Consider the following 11,449-nt stretch of genomic DNA (forward strand, 5'->3'; position numbering starts at 1 on the left):
GTCTTTTTTACAAGGCTTCTGAAAAAAAAATGTTTCTGACAAGATAACTAAAAGCAGTTTTAGTAGTGTCCGTTTAAAGAATAAATGCAATAATCAATGGAATATAATTCAGCTTTTAAAAAGACAAATCCTGCCACTTATGCCAAAATAAATGGACCTGAAAGACATCATGCTAAGTTAAATAAGTCAGACACCAAAGGACAAATACTATGTAATAACCCATTCCATATATGAGGAATCTAAAATAGTCAAACTTATTGAAGCAAAGACTAAAATGGTGGTTTCAAGGGGCTTGGGAGAAAGGGAAATAGGTAGGTCATAGTTACAGGTTACAAAGTTTCAGTGATGCAAAACAAATAATTTCTGAATATACTATACAGAATAGTGCCTATCTCTAATAATACCATATACTTAAAATTTGCTAAGAGGGTAGATCTTATATTGTTTTCTTATCACCAAACAGCAACAACAACAAATAAGAAACAAAGAAGTGGTGTATATGTTTATGGCCTTGATGGTGGTAATGGTTCCACAAGTGTATACTTAACTCATCAAATTGCACATATAAAATATGTACAGCTTTTTATGTCAATCATAACTCAATAAATTGTTTTATTAAAAAGAAATATCTCCCTAGCTGGTTTTTCTCAGTGGTTAGAGCATCAACCCATGGACTTAAGGGTCATGGGTTCTATCCTGGTCAAGAGCATGTACCTCAGCTGCTCTTGATCCTAGGCTCTGATTAGGCTTGGTCCCAGGCCCCTGGTCATAGCATGTGTGGAAGGCAATCAATCAATGTCTCTCTCACATCAATGTTTCTCTCTCTCTCTGTCTCGTTCCCTCCCTTCCACTCTTTCTAAAAAATGAAAAATATCATTGGGTGAAGATTAATTTATTTATAAAAGCAAATCTATATTGTTTTCACAATAATAAAAGGTTTAAAAAACTGATTAAGGAAAATTGGCATTTTTTTGGTATGTCCTTGATCCTGACTTATTTCCATCCACACCCTTCTCTCAGATAATCAGATGGTACTATCATTGCCTTTTTGAAAGAACACCATAACTACGGTGTAATTACAGACTATGACTCAGGAGCAAAGTGGACTTGGGGTCTTTGTTCCATGGCATACCAGATCTGAATGTTATTTACAGCTCTGTATTCTCTTTCCCAAGACTTCTGCTGTCTCGTTAGCTAATTTTAGCTATGTGAAAGAGGGAAACTGATGGATCCAATTGCCAAGGCAGACAGAGTGCGGACATGCAGTGCCAGATTCATGCCGTAACGGTGATCACACCTCCATAGAACCTTACAACACTTCTTGTTATCCCAGCTGGGCCTCCCCTGAGAAGAGACAGCAATTATGTGTAGAAGTTTTTAGATATAAACAAATGTTCATGGGGGACTGACATAGTCAGCTAAGTCATTTCATTTATGGCTTGCATCAAATTGGAATGAAGGTCTCTGATCAGGGAAATCATGCACATTCATTTACTCTTATCAAGTGTTTTCAGAACTTAGGTAACTTTCTGTTTTCCTTTACCGATATGACTGTACAGTATATTTAAGGCTCAGAAAGCACTTTAGAAATAAAGTGTATCTTAAAAATAACTCTACATCTCCTTTTGTACTTAGCTCAAGTACACCAGTGTGCATCTGGCCTTTTTCCATTGCTGTTATTTCTTATGACTCAGTGTCATATGCCTGGAAAGGAATAATATAGAAAATTATGTTTTCCCGGGGAACTTTGATGGTACTATATTGATTCTCTGAGGGAACTGAAGAACAGAGAGGTTACATTACTTGCCTATGACCACTCAACTAATAAGTGACAGAGCCAGGACTTAAGCCCAAGTAGACTAGGTCCAAGTCTGTGCACTGTGATTTCAGTATGCTACTTTTGCCTAGCTTTTCTGATGATTAGCTGTCCCACTTATAAAAAATAGAGACGATTACTATTGGCCTTATTGGGAGGAATACATTAGATAAGATCAGTGAAAGTGCCTGACACAAAGAAGGCACTCAATAAAAAAGTTACTTCTTTTCTTAATTTCCTCTCTCTTGGAAACTCAGCTTTCTCCTGGTTCTTGGGATCAATCTTGCCTCACCATTTTCTTGAATGTGTATTACCTCTATGCTTGGATCTTCTACCCCTGTTTGATTCTGGAGTGCCCATCATTATACTCCACTTGTTTTTTGAGTACTTTATTAGTACATGCTTTGTTCCCAGCCTCAAGTGCTTGCCTCACCCTATGAAGCAGGTCAACATCCAGTATTTAACCCTCTCTAGTCAGTAGTTTTTTAAAAAATTTATTTATTAAATAGATTGAGGTGACATTGGTCAACATGAACATATAGGTTTCGTGTGTGCATGTCTATGTTACAAGATCTTTGTATTGCACTGTGTGCCTAAAACCCAATGTCAAATCTTCTCCTCATATTAGAACCCCCTTCTCCCTCCCACTTCCTTCTCTCTGGCAACCACCACTCTGATGTTTGTGTTCATAAGTTTCAGTTTTATACCCCACATATGAGTGAAATCATATGGCTCTTAGCTTTTTCTGTCTGACTTATTTCACGTAGCATAATGTTCTCAAGGTCCATCCATGTTGTTGCAAATGGTGCTATTTCATCTTTTCTTATGGCTGAGTAGTATTCCATTGTGGATTTGTACCACATCTTCTTTATCCAGTCCTCTATCATGGGACACTTTCCTTGTTTCCATGTCTTAGCCACCGTGAATAATGCTGCAATGATCATAGGGGTGCATGTATCTTTGCAAATGCATGATTTCGAATTTTCCAGGTATATACCCAGGAGTGGGGTTGCTGGGTCATTTGACAGCTCAATTCTCAATATTTTGAGTGAGGAATCTCCAGACTGCTTTCCATAGTGGTTGTACCAGTCTACATTCCCACAAGCAGTAAATGAGGGTTTCCCTTTTTTCCACAATGTCTACAACACTTGTTATTGTTTGTCTTGTAGATAATGGCCCTCTAACAGGTGTGAGGTGGTATCTCATTGTAGTTTTGATTTATTTCCCTAATTGCCAGTGAGGCTGAACATCTTTTCATATATCTATTGATTGTTTGTATGTCTTCTTGGGAGAGGTGTATTTTCAGGTCCTCTATCCACTTTTTGACTGGATTGTTTGTTTGTTTGGTGTTGAGTTTTAAGAATTCTTTATGTATTTTGGAAATTAAACCTTTGTCAGAGCTACTATTTGCAAATATCACCTCCCATCTGGTTGGCTGCTTGTTTGTTTTGTTTTGTCTGTTTCTTTTGCTGTGCAGAAGCTCTTCAATTTGATATAGTCCCATTCACTTATTTTTTGCCTTTACTTCCCTTGTCTTTGGGATCAAGTCCATAAAATGCTCTTCTCTATGACCCAGGTCCATAAGTTTGATATTTATATTTTCTTCTATGTAACTTCTTGCTTCAGGTCTTATGTTTAGGTCCTTGATCCATTTTGAATTAATTTTTGTACATAGGAACAAACTGTAATCCAGTTTTGTTCGTTTGCATGTGGCTTTCCGGTTTTCCTAGCACCATTTATTGAAGAGACTATCTTTACTCCAATGTGCATTTCTGGCTCCTTTGTCAAAAATTATCTGTCCATATACATGTGGTTTTATAGCTGTATTATCTATTCTGTTTCATTGATCTTTGTGTCTGTTTCTCTGCCAATACCATGCTGTTTTAATTATCAGAGCTTTGTAGTATAATTTGAATAAAATACCTAGGAATAAACTTAAAAAGAATGTGAAATACCTATATACTGAAAATTACAAAGCATTATTAAAAGAGATTGAAAAAGGTACAACAAAATGGAAAAATATCCTGTGTTCATGGACTGGAAGAATCAACATAGTTAAAATGGCCATATTACCCAAAACAATATACAGATTTAATGCAATACCCATCAAAATCCCAATGTCACTTTTTAAAGAAATAGAATGAGAAATCAGCAGATTTGTATGGAACCACAAAAGACCCCAAAATAGCCAAAGCAATCATGAGAAAAAGGAACGAAGTTGAAGGTATCACACTACCTGACTTCAAGTTATACTACAGACCTAGTTGGTAGTTTTTTGGGTGCAAGATAGAATATCCCTGAAGCGTTTGGAGACTTCTGTCCACTACAGGTACTTATTTACTTAGCAGGTACTTCATAAACATCTGTTGATTGTGTGCCTGGCCCTACACTATGTGATGTATGGAATATGAAAAAAATAGAGAAAATAAACCATGCAGGTGCTGGTTTTGCCAGGCTTTAGCCCTCAGCAGCCCTTCAGATGCCCTTTCCCTCTTTCCGTTCAGCACCATTTAACCTTCCTTCATCTGCTGGCTTTACGGTCGAGCTTCCTGAAGTTAAGTAATCTGATCAAAGTAATCTGCTAAAGTGTTCATCCAGCTAATGGGTTAATGTGTTATTCTTCGTGGGTAATTTGTTCATTTCTAGAGGGACTTTTTTGAAAACATTAAAGCATGATGACAGAAAATTTCAAGTTTCACTGCAGCCTGGAGAGGAAGAGTGCCCCTACACAACCCAGGATTTCAGGATTAATCTCTGTCTGGTTTCTATAGTCATTTGCAAAGTCTCTCTGGTGTCAATGCCATTGTCTTATGGCTTTTGTTATGCCCCACCCAAGCTAGGACCAGAGAGAGAATGCATGATACTTCTTTTTTGTATATGGGGATGTGTTCTCCCTGGGCCCATGAAGATTATTCTGATCAAAAGAGAAGCTGATAATGGAATGATTAAAAGAGGAGCTGATAATGGAATATAGGCAGCATTCATGATCTGGTAGGCAACATTCTAAGTGTTTTACATAATATTATCTTATTTAATTCTCACCACAAACCCCATGAAGGAGGAACTATTATTGTCCCCACTTTTCAAACAAATAACTGAGTCGCAGAGAGGGTCATTTACTCAAGGTCACACTCCTAGTAAGTGAATGCAGGCAGTGTGGCTGTAGGATCTGTGCCCTTAAAATCTGTGCCCTTAACCACTATATTATACCAATCAGCATCTCATGTTTAAGTTCCACCTTCTTATATAGCATCAGCAGATAGACCTGACATAGCCATCAGCTCATAGACTCACCATTGAAGAACACATTCTCATTCTATATCCAGAATATTTCAGCCATGTCCCTGCTTGGAAGGACAGAGACAGACCATTGATCCAGCACTCTGACCTTGCTAATAGAAGTCCAAGTTACTGTGGGCCTGATAACACCTTCTTTCTTTCTGTGTTGCACACAAGATCGACAAGGAACTGCCTCTCACACCCTCCCTCCCTTCACTCCAAAAATGAAAGGGATGTTTAAATCTGGTGGCTACTCTGAAGACTTGATGAGGTATAGTTGAAGTGTGACCAATCCTATTTTCTATAAGTAAAAAGAAGATTTACTAAATTCACTCTCCAGCACAACTATAGCCAATATCTTCTCTTTTCCTGACATGCCCTCTGAATTCCTTCCTCTAAGCCAATGTGCACACTGAGCCTCCAAATCTGCAATGTCTTCCCCCTTTGATGAAGTGCTAGCTATATACCAGGCATTGCATGTGCTTTCAAAATCTTGTTATATTTAATCCTATAATACACAGGCATACCTCAGAGATATTGTGTATTTGGTTCTAGACCACCACAATATAGTGAGTCACATGAATTTTTTGGTTTCTTAGTGCATATAAAAGTTATGTTTACACTATACTATAGTCTACTAAGTGTGCAATTGCATTATGTCTAAAAATTGTGCATACCTTACTCGGCCAGTGTGGATGAGTTGTTGAGTGTCGATCGATGAACCAGGAGGTCATGGCTTGATTCCTGGTCAGGGTATATGCCCAGGTTGTGGGCTCAATCCCCGGTGGGGGATGGGGGGCATGCAGGAGGCATCTAAGCAATGATTCTTTCTCATCATTGATGTTTCTATCTCTCTCTTCCTCTTCTTTCCTCTCTGAAATAAAAAGATAAAAAATAATAAAAATATATATTTAAAAATGTGCATACCTTAATTAAAAATATTGTATTGCTAACCAACATCTAAGTCTGTTGGAAAAATCATGCCCAGATACTTGCTCTACTCAGGGTTACCACAAACCTTCAATTTGTAAAAACAAAACAAAAACAAAAACGAAAAACATTATCTGCAAAGTGCAATAAAGAGAAGCACAATAAGATGAGGTATACCTGTATGCTATAAGAAACGTTCTAGAATTGTATGCATTTTATTTATGAGGAAATCAAGAGAGATTAAGTTGTCCAAGGTCACTATAAAAGGGTGAGGTGAGCAAAAGTATGTTTACAGTCGTGAGTAAGCAAAACACAGAGTTTATTCTTGAATTTATTCTTGTAATATATATTTTTCCATACAAACAACTGTATACCTAATTTTTCCCACCCCTGTATTTCCAATAGATTTTTTTAAATCTCCTGCCCATTTGCTGCATTTGTTCATTATGAATCAGTATCATCTCAGGTATTAAGATTAAGGATACCTGTTCATACTGTTCATACAGATATTACATTCACAATATCATGAATGCAAAATACAAGCAAGATTGTAATTATTGTATTAACATGTTTCATAGAGGTTAGAGCATGTTTTTGCATGACTAGAAATCAGATATTTAGAAAATCGAAAATTGGAATAGCAGGGTTTCCTATACATGTGAATGTAAAACTTTCATATTTATGTTCATTCTGTGATGATAAATTCATTGGAATTATGATATGAAGTCTTTCCACTTGATATAGTTTACAGCTCTGCAGAAGCATTTGATTTGGCCTTGGCTATGAATATATAATTAAAATATAATTAAATTCAGATGCCTTTAAAAAAGAATTCAAAAGTAATTAATTCAGCTTATTCACTTTTAAATGAACAAAAGCAATATTTTCTTCAACAGATAAAATAAATAAAATACATTCTGTCCCTATTTTAACTACTCAAAGAACAGAATCACACAAAGAGCTAAGAAGTGTAAAAGGGAGGAAAAGGTGAAGTAGGGGGATAGGAGAAGAGAAAGAGAGACATAGCTGGATCTAGCTGCTGTCTTGCATCTCAGCATGTGTGCACTGTTCTCAGCTGGTCTGCTCAAGAGCCTGCTGAGCACCAACCCTGTCCCCCATGTGGCCTCTGTTTCCTCTCCAACAAGATAAAAGCAACTATCACGAACCAAGAGAAACTAGCCAAACGGTAGGCACAAGTGTATGTTGGTGAGAAAGGAACTGCTCACAGAAAGAAGACTGTGGCTCACAGAACAGCTACAGCAGATGATAAAAACTTCAGTTCTCCTTAAAGAAGATAGGGGTAAACAATATCTCTGGTATTGAAGAGGCGAATATGTTCACAAATCAAGAAACAGTGATCCACTTTAACAACCCTAAAGTTAAGACATATCTGGCAGCAAACACTTTCATCATTACAGGTCATGCTGAGACAGAGCAGGTGACAGGAGTGCTACCCAGCATCTTATACCAGTTTGGTGCAGACAGTCTGACTAGTTTAAGGAGAATGGCTGAAGCTCTGCTCAAACAATCTGTAGGTGGAAAAGCATCAATTGTTATGGAAGAGGATGAGGATGATGAATTTCCAGATATTTTGGTGAATTTTTATGAGGCTTCCAAGAATGCAGCAAACTGAATTGTCAAATTCTGAAGAAGATAAACTTAAGTTACTGGGAACTGCTATTTTATATTATGACTGCTTTTTCAATTTTTTAAAATGGATCTGATAAAATCAAGATCCCTAATATTTTTAAGCCTAAGCTCCTTGGACACTGCAGCTCTTTTCAGTATTTACTTATACACAAGTTACTCTTTGCAGCTAATGGAGCTGAAGAAGCCTGGGAATAAAGTTTGAAACAAAGGTTAATAAAGTTCTTTGCAAGGGGAGGGGGAAGAAGAGAGAGAGAGAGAGAGAGAGAGAGAGAGAGAGAGAGAGAGAGAGAGAGAGAGAGAGAATAGAGAGAAATAAAGAAAAAGACAGAGAACCAAAGACATATCCATCCTATATAATAAAAGACTAGGTGGCATCACGCCCTTGCGTGACGCCCTCATGTGATGTCATCACAAGATGGCCACACACACAGTGGAGTCAGGGCCCAGTGGCCACTCCGCACAGTGAGGCCTGGGGATCCTACAGCTCTGCGCGGCACGGAGGAGACTGGTCCCGGCAGAGGAGGTGGGTTGCGGCAGGAGAGGGCAGTTGTGGGTGATCAGGCTGGCAGAGGAGGGCAGTTGGGGGCGATCAGGCCAGCAGGGGAGCAGTTAGGCATCAATAAGGCTGGCAGGGGAGCGGTTAGGGGGCAATCAGGCTGCCAGGCATAAGCGGTTAGGGGGCAATCAGGCAGGCAGGCAGGCAAGCGGTTAGGAGCCAGTGGTCCCAGATTGTGAGAGGGATGTCTGACTGCTGGGTCAGGCCTTAACCGGCAGTCAGGCATCCCCTGAGGGGTCCCAGATTGGAGAGGATGCAGGCTGGGTTGAGGGACATCCCTCCATGCATGAATTTCATGCACTGGGCCTCTAGTAGAAGATAAAAGATCAGATATTGAGACATGCAGGGGAAGATAGATAGAAGTGGCAGAACATGAGAGAAATACAAGTAATTTATTTAAAACAGGGTCTAATTCTCACATTAAAATATTTCTTCAACATAATAGTGTTCTTCAACATAATAGTTAAACAGATTTTGAAAGTAATAAAAATTTAAAAACGTTTCCCCGGTATTAGCTTTTTGAAAAACCTAGATCTAAATCTTTGGGTTCTCCTGATCATTATCCTTATGAATACTCTTGGATCCAATCAAAGTGAAAAAAATAATTTTGCATTGTAACCTCCTATTAATGTTGTCTCTTATACAATTTCTGTTTTCCTACAGTGTTCAAATTATTTCATTGAATTAATCCTATATAATAAAAGGCTAATATGCAAATTGTCCCCACGGGGTGGGAGCTCGACTGACCAGGAGTTAGACGGACCAGGAGTTAGACATGTGCTGACCATGAGGGGGCGGCGTGGAATGCAGCTCTAGAAGCAGGCGGCAGTGGAGGCGCTGCTGGCTCCAGTGGGCCCCCTACTAAAGCAGGACCGTAGAGGGATGGTGGAGCAGGTGAGCGGGTGGTGTCAGGCCAAGGTGGGTGTGAAGGGAGGCCCTGACCAGCAGATGGAAGCCACTAGGGACCCTATCCATACATTAATTTCATGTACTGGACCTCTAGTATATAATAAATAGCTCTATCATTCCCCTCTTGTTGGACATCTAAGGCTTTTGGTATTTAAACTAAGGCTTATTTTTCCCTTTTTTAAAATTATTACCCAGAATTGGGACCCTTGGTTCCAGCACTATGAATATGTTTATGATTCTTGACCTAGTTCGAAAATCCATCAGCCACTTGAATGAGCCTGTTCTTCCAGAACCTTACAATTTTGTTTTGTAAATTGTTATTTTTGTCAATGAAATTAAGTATCAAATGGTGCGTCCTAGTTAGAACAATGCCTGTTTCTTCTAGCTATGATGATACCCTTTGACCATCCATCTCTTGGAGATCTAGTAATGGTCTTGTAAATTTGCAGAACCTGTGCATACAGTTTAGATGCTATTCATTTATTGATAATCTTCCTAATATTTCCAATATTTACTCTTTGTTTTGACAATGATTTTACATTTTTGTATTACATAGTACTCTCTGACCAGTATTTCCTTTGCAATGTTTTCTGTTACTTCAAAACTTTAAAAATCCCCAAGGTTATGTTAAATACTCCAGTCTAGTCTTAATATATTTTTTAGTTTCACTTAAATAATTAGGTTTTTAGTTCATGTAGAAGAATCATTTTGTACCTCCTCTACATATTCATGAGTAGTTATTGCAGGTGAATTTATGTAATAATCAGAACTTTTTCCATTGTTTTCCTGCTTTGTCCATCAAACATTCAATTCTTACTTTTACTAGAGCCTTTTCCTGATCTAATTATGCTGTTTAATAATCAATATTTCTGATTTGCATCAGAATTTTGCCATTTCATCTATTGTTAATTTATAATATATTCTAGTATTTGATATTCTTTTAAACTTTTGTTTCCCTACATATTAATGTACAATTGCTACTATAAATTAGTATGATATAATTTTTGAAATAAAATTCATTAGAACTATTTACATTTCTTCATTTGAATTGTCTACATCTCTAAGTCAACCTGTGAAGAAGTATCAATTTCATGCCATCTGTGCTCACATTCAGAAATGAAGTATGACTACATTTATTCAGATTTTTCTTTGTTTCTGCCTTTAAATTTTCATATTATTTCTCTTGCTCACACTTTTGTGCATATATTTACTTATTTCCAAACACTTTAATGTTTTTTGCTTTATTGTAAATGTTGCCTTTTCTCCTTTTGATTGGCTTACTGGTAGATATTTTATTGGTTTTCAAACACTTGTTTTTTTTTAAATTTGCTGTATGCTATAGTTTTGTCTAATCATTTGAAGTTGATTCTGTGGCTTTTCTAAATATATACTACTGTGTTGTCTGAAAATTATCTTTCTTTAATTTCTTACTTCCAAATATTTACTTCTAATTTATTTGCATGCCTTACTACCAAAACAAGAATTTCTCAGAAACATTAAATTTATAAATGAATAAAAGTTCCCTGTTTTGGTCCAGTTTTTGTGGAAAATGCCTTTGTTTTCCCAATAGGTCGGAAATTAGTTCTATGTTTTTTGAATATACCTATTTTATCATGCTAAAGGATAGTTCACTAATTCTATATTTAAAATATGTTAGCCATAAAAAGAAATTGGATTTTATCAAATGCCTTTTTGCAATTTACTAAGATGATTATACATTTGTCTACAGTATTGATTGGTATTTTTTGTCTGAAATCATCTTTACATTTCTGGGGTAAACAATACTTGATCAATACTTAAATTATTTTAATACATTTCCTCATTTTATTTGTTGAATTTGATTAAAATGCCCATATCAATGAGAGGTAGTGTGACATAAGGAGCAAGTGTTTGAGTTCAAATCCAACTTGACCACATACTACCTGTGTTCAGTATTATGTAGTAGTTAAAAGCATGGGTGCTGCCTTCAGAGACAACTAACTTTGAGTCCTGGTTCTGCCACTTAATAGCTTTGTTACTTTGAAAGAGCCTCACTTTCCTTTTCTTAGCATAGAAACACAATAATACACACCCTATAGAGGTCATTGTGAGAATTAAAAATGAGTTAACTTGGGAAACTGCTTCTTAGTAGAGTGCCTGACATGTAGTATTTCCACATCAGGCATATTCGTAAGTGATAATAGGTTATGTTTTTATTATTTTAAATATATTTTTATTGATTTCAGAGAGGAAGCGATAGGGAGAGAGAGACAGAAACACCAGTGTGAGAGAAACATCTATTGGTTTGCCTCCTGCAAGTCTTCCACTGG

At 37.1% G+C, this 11,449-nt stretch overlaps 1 pseudogene; it reads left to right on the top strand.

Annotated features, from left to right (window-relative positions):
* Nucleotides 1-7,658, top strand: part of LOC118654411 — a 100,252-nt pseudogene extending 92,594 nt beyond the window's left edge.
* Nucleotides 7,659-11,449: the final 3,791 nt, after the last annotated feature.

The sequence above is a fragment of the Myotis myotis genome, unplaced genomic scaffold (genome assembly GCF_014108235.1).
Source record: "Myotis myotis isolate mMyoMyo1 unplaced genomic scaffold, mMyoMyo1.p scaffold_m19_p_4, whole genome shotgun sequence".
Lineage (NCBI taxonomy): Eukaryota > Metazoa > Chordata > Mammalia > Chiroptera > Vespertilionidae > Myotis > Myotis myotis.